Below are 14,958 nucleotides of genomic sequence, written 5' to 3'. Positions count from 1 at the left end.
TCAAAATGGCAAGTTAGAGGAAAAAAATAGATGTTGTTACACGTACAATGATAATAAGTATGAATTGTCGTGGAAAAACATTGCAGGAAATAGCAATTGCTGTCGGAAGAACCAACTCTGCAGTAAAGGAAATCATAAACAAGTGGAAATACGAAGGAACCATGGAAAATCTTCCGGTAGAGAACGCAAACGGATCCTATCTTCTGATGATGAACGGGTAATTGTTCGAACATTGCGAAAGAACCCTAAAACAAACATTCCTAAATTGACTACCGAAGTAGCCGGCATCATTGGAAGACCCGTCTGCGCAGACACTGTCCGGAGAGCAGCATACAGAAACAATCGATCGTGTTGGCCGTGAAAAAGGTATTACATCTCAAAGGTGAATATGAAAAAACGACTACAGTTTGCTAAGGCATATGTAAACAGACCTGAAGGGTCCCTTACACGATAAATAATAATGACATCACTTCATCAGAATGACAATAACAATGATCGTCTAAGGTTGACAAAATTCATATGAAGGGCAATAATGATGCAAATCCGGATTTTCTGAACTCGCTCGATCATTACTGTAATAGAGCAGGGACACTATCATTCGAGGTGTCTAGGATACTGTGCGACATCTTGTGCCAAAATCTATGTTTGTGAGCCAATTTACTCTCTGGATTAGTGGGCCCAAAGTAATTTAAAATTCTTAAAATTTGAATGAAAGTTATTATTTGTTGTTACTTGAATGCATAAAACACGCAGCACTGAACCTTACTTGATCAATTTTCTATAATTTTTCTGAAATCCCTACTAAAACTCATTAGTATAAAATAAAATTACCACCAGAATTAGTTTTAGCTTAAGATTCTTTCACCATTTACAGAAAACCTGTTGCTCTATTATGTAGAGCTACATATTTGATGCGAAAAAAATGATTTTCATTTATACTTTTTGATTTTAAAAGTTTGTTTCTTCTACCTGAAAACCCGTTATCATTTTCGCTTCACAACTATGGAGCACGAAGATTAAAATGGTAATTCGCGATAGCGACGGTGCAGTGTCGACATCTTTTGCCCAAATGAGTGGGTGAAGCATACGGGTGAGACACGGTGTTAAATTTTTTGAATTTCTTTGTTTTTAAGAGGCTTTAAACTTTGCAGTTCATTCGCCTCTAGTTACGGTGTCGACATATACGAAAGTATTAAATGGTAATGAATCAAGCATAAGCTATTGAGATTACTATTGAAAAATAAATTTTTAAATTGTAAATAGATCAATGAAAATAATTTCAAAATGGTTTTCGAATGCTCATAACATATTGTTTTGAATCTTCTTTATCCATCACTGAAAGACATTATATTAACAGATCAAATTGTTGAAATCATAATTAGAAACCATTATTGGGAACAACTTTCGTTCTAGATTTTTTCATTGTTTGCAGAAAACCTTTCAAATTATTGATGTGGATGTTTATTTGATACAATAAAATTGATTTTCATTGATAGTTTTCATTTCGAAAATGTGTATATTTCTCTTACGACTATGAAGGCTAGAGTTGCTGCATTCCTCGAAGCAATAAAAATGATCGTGTAGGGTTGAAGAACAATGATGATGCTGAATGGAGTATGTCTTGCTAGTATTGCTATTACTGATAATGTCGATGCTACTGATCGTGTAAGGGCCGCTTAAGGAATTCTGGAACAAGATCTTTTATACGGATGAGCCGATAACCAATATCTTTGAATCGAATGAAAGACAGATGTCATGGAGGAAGCCAGGATTGGTGCTTCAGTCAACATTTGGTTTTTGGAATCATGGTGTTTATCGATTCGGCGATGGACAAGATGGCTGAATTTATCTTCCTGAAACGTAACCTGCAATCTCCCGTTCAGAAAGTCGGTCTCCCTCGTGATTACCCTTTCAACAGAATAATGACCCGAAGCAAAGCGACTTCGTGGTGCTGGAATGCCTGCTCTATGATGTCCTAATCAACTCAAAACACCTCCGAAATCACCGAAGTGTTCAACTATTGAGTATATATGGTGGAAAATCAAGACACATCCATCCATCAAAATCCAAGGAACGAAGCGGAACTCAAAACGACGATTACGGTGATCTGGGAGGAACTTCCGTCTACAGTGACCAGAAATCTCACCTCTTTGCTTGCAGGAAGTGCTGGACGCCAAAGGGGGGCCATATCTACTACTAGGAGATTGATTTTTGTTATCTATTAACATTTCAGAATTGATTTTAATGTTCGTTTCAAGAAAAACTTGAACTGTACACTCAATTTTGCAACGTCTTAATTGGAGATTTTTTGTTTGTATTTTAAACATGGAGTAGAAATGTGACCATTTTAATTTTTTTCTTATCACTACATGAGAATAAAATGGATCGATTTTACGATGATTATAAGTTGCATTGAATTATTTATTTTTTAACCCCGAAAAACTCAACAATAACAAACCAGCACGACTTGTATACTCAATCAACACAAAGATTCTGTTCAATGGATTGAAAACCTAACGATTACCATCGGATGCTAAAAAATAAGACAGGTCAGGGTTGGACAGTACGGAGTTTAGAGGCGTCATCAACGATCGATTCACAGGAGGGAGATTGAATTTCGAGGATATTTGTTATCCAAAATATTTTTAAGGCTTTTTTGGCGTTGACCTGACGGAGTCGAGAATTCAATATTTTAACTTCGATCTTATGAACTATTTTTGAAAATATGTCACATCACTCGCAGTTGACTCGAGGTTTGTTTTACAACAAAATTCTTGATTGTTTTTTTACAGAGACGAATGAACTCTCAGAGTTTAAAGTCTCTCTAATTCATTACCATTACCATTTTTTTACAATTCATTTGCAAAAGAGAATTGACCGTGGTACATTTATCTCGACATGAGGTGTCCTGGTTAGATTTTTCTCGTCACTGGGCTGCATAGTCTTCTGCCTGTTGTTTGAGTCTGAAAAGAATATGTGTTCCTATTGCCGCAACTAAGTGGCAGTTCATCGATCGGGTAAGAGGGGAGGCGGTTCAAGGGTACAACGGAGGAAACATCATTATACGTTGAATAGAATATCTGGATCGTGGCTACCCGGACAGGAATCTCCGGTTGTCTTTCCTGTTCTCTCAGTTTTATGGAAAGCTGAGAACGAAAAGCATGGACTGTCTCGAAGCCATCGCCGCAATCATTTGAACATAACTCGGGACATCATGCGAAGGAAATCACGACTCACATTCAATCCCTTGAACCATGTACTTGTCGAGACCTTAGGGATAATCATGTGTAACCAATGACGGAGGTCAACTTCGCTCTGACACTAACTCAAGTCGGGCGACAGTGTGCTGATGAGAAAGTTGGAAAAAATGTCCTGTGCGATTTTCTTTTAAAAGATTTTTTTTCTTCTGTATTATAGTGACTTTCAACACTGGTTTGTCACTTTACTTTCTTTTTTGGAAGAATGTCGGGAGCAAGAATCAAACATTTACTTTTCAAACAATGTGCCTTCTGAAGCGCCCACCATTGCTAGCAAGTTCGCTTTCTCATTCCCCGGAATCGGGCAGCAATGAGAGGGTTCCCGTGCTATACCAATTTTGAATAATTTTTCGGCAAAAACACTCAATGGTAGTCTTATTCTTGTTGGGAAATAAGATGAGTGCTCGGACCGTATATAATCCGTGATCCCATGGGTTTCCGCACGCATGGATAGTTGAAAAATGATACAGGTTCTACAGAAATACGGCATTCAAACATGGCTGGAAGAATACGTTTTTTCATACACCCCTGCTTGAATATTTTGGAAATCATAGTCTTATTTGCACGAAAACCTGGGGTTTTTGTCCGCATCTGCAAATGTTGGCCAAATTATAAGCTTTCGTATGAATTTATCGACTAGCGGGTTTATAGAACTTTTTGTTCAGGAAGCTGCATATATCCCATCTTCATGTAAGTTTCGTCCACCACAACTTCTGAGCACGTCTTATCTCCACTAAATTCTGATCCAATCCAATACCCTGTACTTACTGGCTTGAACAGATCGAAATCCTTTTTTCGGTGTTTTGGCTGGCATTTAATTTCTTGACAATACCATGATCCGATTCTGTCAGAACATTCCAGATCCAACCACTAGGAGCGCTGTAGTAAAATAAAAAATGGATCATTTTCTCTAACCATTTGCGACTACAGGATAACATTGCAATCACCCTGTATAGATTGCAAGCTGACTTATTGAGTTTCCATATTTCTTCTTCCTTGTCTATAATTCGATAGTTACTGTTCCAACAATCCCCCTTAACCAAGAATTTCTTGGGTTCCAAAGGCCTTTCGTCCGCTTTCAAACTTGTTGATGGGTAGTGTCTTGGCAAGCAAGCCCGCTGATTGATGGTCAGTACTGACATGCTCCAGTTGAATTGCTTTATCCTCAATATGCTGCCTTACGAAGTGATGTCGAATGTGGATGTGTTTGCTTCTCGAAGAGCCAAATGAACAGCACTCCGGTTGTCGCAGAAGATGGTCATTGGTTCCGAGCATCTAAAGCCTCTCCACCAAATAGCTCCTTGAGTGACAGCTGAAACCGCCATATACTCGGCCTCCGTTGTAGAGAGAGCCACCGTCAACTGCTTACGACAATTCCAAGCAATTGCTCCGCCCGATTCTGTTAGCACTTATCCAGTTATAGAACGACGGATGTCAGTATCATTATCTCAGTCTGCATCACGAAAGCCTGCGAACTTTCCATCACTTTATCTATTGTATACCAGTTTCATTTGCTTCGTCCCCTTCAGGTAACGAAGGATACTCTACGCCGCAGTCAAATGAGCTCTACCGGGGTCGTTACAGAAATGGCTCACCGCATTCCCTGCAAAACTGATATCTGGACGAGTTCCTTGAGCTAAGTATTGCAAGACGCCCACTAGCTCCCGGAATTGAACCTTTTTTATCTCTTTCCGCTCTTCTTCCGACTTTGGACTCATCTGCTTGATCAGCTTCAGTCCTGGATCCGCTGGTATTGCCACAATATTGCATTCGGCCGTACCGAATCGTTTCAGGAGATCGTTGATGTATTGTTCTTAATCTAGCATTACTGCGTCTTCGTCTCTGGTTACACAAATTCCAAGAAATTTGCTAGCGAGCCCCAAATCCTTCATTTTAAATTTCTTGGTTAGCTGCTTCTTCAAATTCTTCTCCCAGCACACGTTGTTCGGAATAATAAGTATGTCATCCACGTAGATTGCCACTATCAGAATAGATGTGGTTTCGATTTTGTAGTAGACACAGACATCGTGCTTCGACCGATACATTCCAAAACATTTTAGTTCACTATCTAGCTTCAAATTCCAAACTCTGCTGGCTTGTTTATGTCCATACAATGCCTTCTACTGCTTATTTCTTTTCCAATCGCAACTACTTCATTTGTTGAACTGACTACTTTGCACTCTCCCTTCATAAACATAACGCTGTATCCCTTTTCGCACATTCTACTCACGGACAATTAATTGAACGCCGGATCCGGTATGCATAAAATTCCGTTCATCGCTATTTCACATGTTGTTGCTCCAGTATCTGCCAATACGTTCACCAATACTTTGGCAATGACCGGCACCAAAGCGTTGTTGGGAACATTAATGCTTGACGATGCATTCTGCGCATCTACAAGGAGATTCCTGTTCCAGCACAAATGAATAGTAGCTCCGGAATCAAAGATCCAATCCTCTTCAGATGTAGTAAATGACTGGCATGAAGATCCAATCCTCTTCAGATGTAGTAAATGACTGGCATGAAGATCCAATCCTCTTCAGATGAAGTAAATGACTGGCATGTATTAAACGCCGCAAAAAATGCAGCATGACCACTATTCTTGGCATCCTTTTCTTTCCTCCCCACAGTTACTTGACTGGAACACTGGGACGTATGATGGCCGAACTTCTTACACCGGTAGCATCTAACACCTAATTTCTCGCCGCTGGTTTTCGAAACCGATTTGGACTTGCTGAAGAACGCTTCACCACCTAGCTTCGTCTCATTTGATATCTTCACATCTTGCAATATCTTTGCTTTGACTACGTCTGTCGTTGTCGTTGACTCCAGGTCAAGGATCATAGGATCATACTGCTTTGGCAATCCTTCATTAGCAAGCTAGCAAGCCAAGCGTCATCCACCTTGAAGCCAACTTCCGCCAACTGATGACTAGTCGTGAACAGCTCATTGACATACTGTTGAGTCGTCTGGCAGATGATGTCCTCATCCCTTGCAGCTTCGGCTAATCAAATACCTGTGAGCCTCCTCAGCAAACCAAGCTTCCTAGTTGATCCACTGTGCTCGTACGTATTCCGGAGATTGTCCCGCACTTCTTTCGCATTCTTGGCATCCCTCACGAGTCCGCGAATGCTCGAATCGATACTGAGACATATGGTAGCTAACGCTTGTTCCGAGATTTCTTCGGTTACTGCTGGGTCCCCATCAGCCCTCTCCGTCACAGCACACCATGTCCGTTCCGCAATAAGGACCATCTTGGTGGCAAGAGACCACGAACTATAGTTTTCCGATCCTCGAAGAATCTCCCGAACTGGGAAAAAAATTGATCCTCCCAGGTGTCTTGGCTGCCCGAGTTGATTCGAATTTGATTTTATATTATTTTTTTTAATTTTCTTTTGAATTTTGTTAGTGTAATAAACAAAATTCTAATCTCTACTGTCACCGAATGGACTGTTCGAAGCTAGCGATTGACCAGAAACGACCAGAGTCGGTCCAGAGAAAAGGTGTTGTGTGCCATCAGGCCACACATGTCTAACGTGACACGCCAGAAACTCCGGAAGCTAGATAGGGATGTTTAATGCCAGCATTAAACGATTACCACTTTCATTCTCTCTCTCTCTCTCTCTCTCTCTCGCTCTCTCTCTTTTTCTCTTTCTTTCTCTCTCTTCCTTTTTCGCTTCTTCTTTTCTCTTTGTATTAAAACGGCTTTAAATTTTTTGGTTCTTTCGCCTCGATGTATCGGGAGCGACAGGGCACAGTAAGTAATCTCACAAAAATATAGAATTTTTTTTGAGAATATTTCTACTGTTTGCGCAATTGCTGCGTTTTACGGAATGTAATATAGAAATAGTTTCTGCGCATACTGCAAACACCTTCCGGAATTAAAACTGATTACAATCTGAAATCGAAGAGCAAATCGCAGGTCAGTTTAAGGGAGAATTCTAGTCTAAAAAATTTGAAAAAAATCCTTCTTATTTCTGTGTTTCTGTAGAATATACCCTAGAAAGGACTTATCGTAAATCCTATTATTTACCGAGTTAGAGCCATTTTAGTGATGCGGTATCTAACCTGTTACAGACATAACAATGAACTTCAAACGCGTTTTTCTCGAAACTAGATTTTTCAACCTGGCGTTCACGATATCTCTAGTTCTACTGAACCGAATAATGTCGAAATTATATGGATACAATCGGCAGGCATCTCTCTATCGCTTGAACCTCTAAAAAAATTTTTAATTTTACTGTTTTTAAAAAATTGGGAAACGTAAGAAAAAAACGTTTTAACCAGTATTTTGTGTTTCAAACGGCCGCCATTTTGCCAAAAACATGTTTTTGACTTGTCCGAGGTTCTTGCGATAGCGACATCTTTACTGATTCAGAATCTGTTCCCTCTCTCACTTCATCAGCTCTCAACTATTCTAGTTATGCATATTTTTTCTCCGTTTTTGTTTTATTCTTGAAAGATAGATGAACAATAAATGATAGAATGGATAGTAAAAGCATTCTTTGTTTTATTTTTACGGAGCTCGAAAAAACACCCGAAATTCGAATAATTTGGTTGACAAATAAATTCAATTATTATTTTTTGGGGGAAAATTAAGAAATCTTTAACAGATCAAATTAGTGGATAAGTGGAAATACTACAAAATCAGAGTTATGTTTGTTCTTTGAACAAACGAGTTTTTAAAAAACACTTTATTATTCACTTTTCTTAAAGTCAAATACTTAAACCTCACTGCACCGATCTACACGCGAAAAAAAGGTTGAGCCACATGGCGCTAACTCTTTTATAGCCTAAAAATGCTGATTATTAGTTTTAGCTATCAACTCGTTCATTGGCGCGAAACGTGGCGTGATGCGCCTGTTGCTTTTCTTGACGGCTTCCCCCTGGGATGAAAGTCGTCCTCGGCTTTCTGTTTTCTGGATTTATGCTTGCGGTACCATAGTGATCTTCGGGCGAGTTTGTCTGTTAGGTTCCGATGGTTCTTCCGGGTTCTGATGACTTTGAGGTTCCTCTAGATGCGACATTGATGATCTCGATGGGAGTCTATTCCAGATCCAAAATGATAGAGCTACGATGAAAATAATTGTTATTGTTGAACCGAATCCAAACGATGTCCACCCAAAGAGTTCGAGTTTCCATTGGATGTTATCTGTCCTTAGATTGATGTGTTTGATATGACCACGTTGTTCCAGATGTAACTTCTGTAAGTATTCTATAGGGAATTTGTTTGTAATCGTAGTAAAATTTACCGTCAATCCCGTTGTTGGAACGAATGATGCCAGTTGAACTTCTTTATTAATGTTGGAGTACATTTCGTCGTTGATAAAAAGTGTGCAGTTTGAAAACTGTACGAGGAAAGATCCCTTAAGTTTTCTATGATTCGATGAGCAGTTCGATGTTATTGATATTTCCGCGTCATTGATAATCACGTTTGAGTCATCGACTCGTTTGATAATACCATTGGTGTAGGTTCTTTCCATTGGGCATGTAGCTGATTCGCCTCTCATCAATTGTTGAATGCATTTGGTTATTGGTTCAAGCTGCGTACTTGAGCATACATAGACGTTTCTACTCATTTCGCAGAGGGATTTTAGCGCAAAAGATGACGGACCTTGTAGATAATAGTTGGTTGAGATGGATATACGGGAGTTATTGAAGATAACTGGTTCGATGAAGTTGAGATCATATTCAGCATCCTTGATTCGTGGTACCTTCAGTATGTAGGCAATGGATTCCTTGGATGAAACCACGTATGCACTAGCGAAGTCCAAGGCTCCTGCTATAAAATTGTTTCCTTCCAGAAGATGATGAATTCTCGTGATTTCCTCTGCATTGATAATTCTGCTGCTTGGGATGTTGTGTTGAGCCAAAACTATTGCCTCCTCTAAATCTTCTAATTGTTGTGTGAGTTCATCTAAGCAAAAGAGCAAACCTACTGATCTGAAATCCTTATCGTTTTTCAATGCTGTATTATTCAGTATTATTGTTACGTTATTCACTTTTTCTGTTAATTTATTAATTCTGTCTTCGAATATGTGATTAATTTTGATTTGCTTTTCATTCGCATTTATCAGACTATTTGAAGTTGAGTTTATAATCCTTAAATCTTCTGCATCGGGGCTACCTGAAATGTACTTCCAAAGTGAACCTAGTTTTTCCCATCTTCTAACTCTAGTAGAGGGTTTTAATTTCAAAAATGTCTGTTCTAGTTTCGTTACTTTAGTTTGAATTAATACGCTTAGGAAATCAGCTGAATCTATATTTGTTTTTGCATGATATAAAAGTGTTTCAACAGAGTTTTGTAATTTAATGAGATCTACTCGGTGCAGTATCCTAAAATAATTGTTGCTTACATAAGCTTTTCCTAAATGTATGATTGCTACCGGGCTCTTGTCTAAATCGTGTACTAAAATTTTGCCATTCGTCGTTGTCCAAAGCCAGAGCCATAGTCTGTAATAGAAAAGTCTGTGTCTTAGTTATCTGTAAAGTTTTTCTTAATGTGTTTTTTATGTGTTTTAATTCCGGCCTGGTCGGTTACTGTTTTTTCTGTCTCATTTGTAATGTCTATTAGTCTGTATCTATGTCCTCTAGGTGTGGGCTTAGCTTTGCCTTTCACCAATAATCTTTGTTTGTTTAGTTGTTTGAATTCTTCTTTAGTTACTAAAGGTATTTTCGAATTTTGTTTGTGTGCCTGATTCGTTAATGAGTCCTTTGCGTTTTGTAATGTTTTTTGTTTTGATAGGTTGATTTCTATTGGATTGAGAGAACTACAAGTGCCGAAAATAACTTCTCTCGGTTTTAAATTTATTGACGAATGTTTGGTTTCGTTATAAATCGCTGTGATCATGGCAAGACCTTCGTATAAATTTAGATTCTCTACTTTTTTCTGATTGGCCATGTACATTTCTAGCAAAGTACTGTGGAATCGTTCCACGATACCATTACTGTCACTGCAGCTGGCAAAATGCAAGGAGATGCCATAATTTTCCAAAAATTCTTTGAATTTTGAATTTCGAAAGCTTGTGGCTTGATCACAAGTAATTAATTTGGGAATGCCAAACGTTTTGAAGTATTTTATTAGTGTTTCTTGAATTTCATCTGTTGTCTCATGCATGATCTTGTAAATCTGTGCAAATTTTGAGAATGAATCTACAACAGTAAGAAATTTTTCAGTCTCCTTTATAAAGACATCTATGAAAACATTTTCGAATGGTCCATTGTAGATTCGTCTAGAATGAGGTATAACGAATGGTCTTCGTTCATACTTAGCAAATTTACAAGATTCGCAGTTTTTGACGAACTCTTTCACTTTAGCCAACATGCGGGGAAAGAAGACTGACTTCTGTACTTCCTCGTATGTTAGTTTGTATCCACGATGATTGAAGCTGTGACATTTTCTTATAAATTCGTTCTGATCGGTACCTGAAATTAAATCTGGAAGTTTGATATTAGTTAAATGAACTTTAATATGTTTAAAATTTGTATCGATAATGTGTTGGCACATTCGGGCAATATTCAGGTCGGCAAAAATACCATTTAGTTTCGTCGGATCTAAGTGTCTTGTCAGAATGTCTTTTATGTCGTCTTCCGTATAGTCAGGTTTGTGAAATACATGACGAAAATGGTTTGGAAAAACCATACACGCAAGGTATGGACTCTTTGCAGCATCATCTGCTCTGTAAATAAGTAGTTGGTTCGCATATTTATTAACGATCTCTGGTCCGTAGATCGGGTCATTATCGAAAAATTGATTAGATAGTTCTTCGTTTAGGTTCAATTCTGTGCGTGGAATCCTTGAAAGGCCATCGGCAACAACGTTTTGCTTGCCCTTCTTATAAATTATTTTAAAATCAAATTGTTCCAAGTAGAGCCTTTGTCTTGTAACTCTTCCCGTGGAATCTGTTAACTTTAATTCCTTTGTAAGAGGTTCGTGATCCGTATAAATCGTGAACTCTCTACCATAAAGGTACGGTCTAAAGGTTTTGGCAGCAAAATAAATGGCCAAAAGCTCTTTCGCCGTGGCTGAATACTTTTCTTCAGCTCTGCTCAATGTCCTGGATAGGTATGCAATAGGCCGTTCCTTTCCGTCATGTAATTGAGCTAGAACTGCCCCAATGGCAACATTTGATGCGTCCGTTGTAAGAATAAACGGATTATCGAAGTTAGGGTAAGCCAAAAGTGTTTCTGTTGTCATGATTGTTTTTAGCTCTTCAAATGCTCTCTCGTAATCATGATCAATATCGATGATTTTATTTTTACCTCTGAGTTTTGAAGTCATGGGTTTTGCAATATGGGCGAATTTAGGAATGAATCGTCTATAATAACTTATAGTTCCGAGGAACGATTTTAATTCTTTGGAGGTTTTTGGTAGAGGCCAAGACTTTATAGCCTCTATCTTATTAGGATTGGGTTTTACCCCGTCTATTGTGACGACATGTCCTAGGAAAGCTACTTCCTTTCGAAGGAAGTCGGATTTGTCACATTGAATTTTCAAGTTCGCATCCCTAAGGGTTTGGAGAACTTTTTTGATGTCCTCTAAATGACTTTGAAGATTAGTACTGTAAATGATGATGTCGTCCATATAGACGAAACATCGGATCCCTAAATGTTTTCTCAACACTGTATCCATAAGACGCTGAAAAGTCGCAGGCGCGTTTTTCAGTCCAAATGGCATACGAAGAAACTCGTACTTGCCATTATCAATATTGAAAGCGGTTTTCGGGATGTCTTTAGGGTCGACTTCAATCTGGTGGAAACCACTAGCTAAGTCGAGCACTGTAAAATACTGAGCTTTTCCTAGTCGGTCTAAGATTTCGCTCACCTCAGGAATCGGATATCGATCCGCCGGGGTTTTTTCATTCAATTTTCTATAATCGACAACAATGCGATATTTTCGTTTCCCAGAGTTGTCGAGTTTTTTCGGTACGACCCAGATGGGGGAGGTCCATTGTGAAGAGGATTCTCTAATTATACCGTTTTCCAACATTTTTGTAATTTGGGTTGAAACTTCCTTACGGAGGTGGTAAGGATATTTATATGTTTTTTGATGGATGGGTTTTTCATCCGTTGTATTAATAGAATGCTTTACCTCGTGTGTAAAGGTTAGCTTTTCATCATCCGCAAAGAATACGTCTTTGAATGATCTGAGTGTTTTGATCAAAGCATTTTTCTCTTCGTTATTCAGGTGTTCTGATGGGAAATTCAAACGAGGATTTACCTTCTGATGATTGATTTCTAGTTCGAAAGCGTCACTAGGGAATGGCTGAAGTGCCGTGTGGCCTTGTTCACCTTTCTTGGTCAGATGCACGAAAGCTTTATAATTATTTGCTTCATAAACGCCTGGTTTTAAAATTACGTTAGGATTCAAACTGATTTCCTTATCAATTAAAAATGAGCCGTTCGTTGTGGTGCAGATTTCGAATAGGTTTTCATCGGTGCCGTGGAAATTGATAGAAGTGGGGAAATATTTTGACACCGTGTATCTACGATTACTAAATGTAACAAATGCTCTGGAGGTGTCGATTACCGCACCCATGGCAGCTAAATTTTCATAGCCTATAAGGCCGTCAAAGAAATCATGAAATCTGAAGACATAGTACGGAAGTTTTTCATCGGATACTTCCGGGAGCAAATTTGTGTTTACCACGCGATCTATAAGAAACTTTCCGTTCTTGTTATTTATAACGGCTGGTCGTTTAATTTTTGTCGATATATTAACGTGCTCAGGGTTGATGTATGATTTATTAGCGCCAGTATCCACTAGGAAATTTAAATATCCCTTCGTGGTGGACAGGCGCAGGTATGGAATAAAGTTCATGTTGGCATGTTTGCTACACGAACGGTTTGAAAATTTATTTCGTCTCCTGTTTCGCTTGCAGTGTCATCGTCATCGTCATTGTCTTTGTCGTTGTCGGTGTCGTCGTTCACTTCGTTATTGTGAACTTCGGCTTTGTTCTTATGAAATGGTTTTGCCGCGGGTTTGAAGCGAGGGGGATTGGATTTCGCTTCGCCGTTGTTGTTCGGTTTGTCTTTGTAGTTGTCTTTTTGTCGTGGGAATTTACTGTATGATGGGCGATTTCGCACCTCAGCGTTTTGGTTGATGCATACCGATTGGTATGCATCTTCTAATGTGGTAGGTTTGGATTGTCTTATTATGGATGCGAGTGGCTCGCCTATGTTGTCTAAATATTTGGTAACTATTAGTATTTCAATCAGATCATTTGTTTGCAGTGGATTAAGCGATAGGTTCATCTTGATTTTTGTAGATAATTCTTTTACATCCGTATAAAATTTATGGTTATTTCTATCACCTCGTTTCATGTGAAATAGGTGAGACAAGTTTGTGGCTAGATCTTTCTGATCGCCATAAATTTCCGACAGAACCCGTTTTATGCCAGGTATGGTATTAGGATTTCCGTTTGCGCATAGAACGGTGCGCGCATCACCTTTTATTTTATTTTTAATAGCCCTCATATAGTGGCTGGGTATCGTGTCGGGAGCGTTGTTGTCTCCCTTCACTAAGTACATTTGGTATATTTCTTCTAGCTCTTCAAGCCAGGCAGGTAATTCCTTTTTGATGCCTGTGAATTCAGACATGTTTCGAATCGGGTCAGGCAGTCTATAATTGTCAAACTGTCTTCCACTGCTAAGCAGCATTTCTTGGAGCTCAGCCACAGTAGCTTGGAGCTGCTCAATTTCACTTGATCGGTTGCTAGGCATTTTCTTGCTTTTGCAATTTTTCCACAGTAAAAGGATAAAAATGACTTACGTTATTATTTTCCACATGTGTTCACAAGATCGAAGCGGGCCTTAGCTGTCGTTCCTCGATGAAGCGTCGTTCCTGGTGATTAATCCCCTGTTGGATGACGTGGCTTTTCTCGGTTCCTGTCGCTGGGTCTCTTTTAGTTCACTTCGATACTTATCCGCACCGCGCTGCGCCAGTTATGTTTGTTCTTTGAACAAACGAGTTTTTAAAAAACACTTTATTATTCACTTTTCTTAAAGTCAAATACTTAAACCTCACTGCACCGATCTACACGCGAAAAAAAGGTTGAGCCACATGGCGCTAACTCTTTTATAGCCTAAAAATGCTGATTATTAGTTTTAGCTATCAACTCGTTCATTGGCGCGAAACGTGGCGTGATGCGCCTGTTGCTTTTCTTGACGCAGAATCATTACATTGTTTTTCCAAACCGGATTATGTACATCATTCGCAGGTATCATTCGGTACCTGTTCGAGGCCAAATCGCCAGCAGTGCAGAGCTAATCTACTTGCTCTCTTCGCCAACCCTTGCAATGGCCATGTCTAAGGAAAGGATCATCATGAAAGGCGCTAACGTTCCTAGTGGAACTTATGCCGTCTCAACGTAGGTTTTAACCAACATCATTCTTATGAGTGCTTAGTTGAGATTTCTTATTCCAAATAACACGCTTCAATGTATTCTAAGTGGCAATCTTTAGAATACGCGTCTGTCAGTGCAGGTCGGAAGAATTTTTTTTTCACGGAAACCCCCCGACCAGAACGGGAATCGAACCAGAACACCCGGCATGATGATGTGTGATGCATAAGGAAAGGATACGGTTTAGGAAAACAGTTTTTGCGTTGAATCTATATGATTTTGCAAATAAACTCTTTGTTTATCACCTAGAAATATTAATTCGTGTTGTTCATGACTTGTTGTGCTTCAAATATGCATGC

General features: G+C 39.0%; 1 protein-coding gene across 2 annotated transcripts in view; it reads left to right on the top strand.

Moving 5' to 3' along the window:
- Positions 1 to 14,958, top strand: part of LOC129771887 (inositol polyphosphate multikinase) — a 44,059-nt gene that overhangs the window by 18,920 nt on the left and 10,181 nt on the right. The window lies entirely within an intron of this gene.

This window comes from Toxorhynchites rutilus, chromosome 2 (genome assembly GCF_029784135.1).
Source record: "Toxorhynchites rutilus septentrionalis strain SRP chromosome 2, ASM2978413v1, whole genome shotgun sequence".
NCBI classification, from domain to species: Eukaryota; Metazoa; Arthropoda; class Insecta; order Diptera; family Culicidae; genus Toxorhynchites; species Toxorhynchites rutilus.
This window is presented reverse-complemented; position numbering and strand designations above follow the sequence as displayed.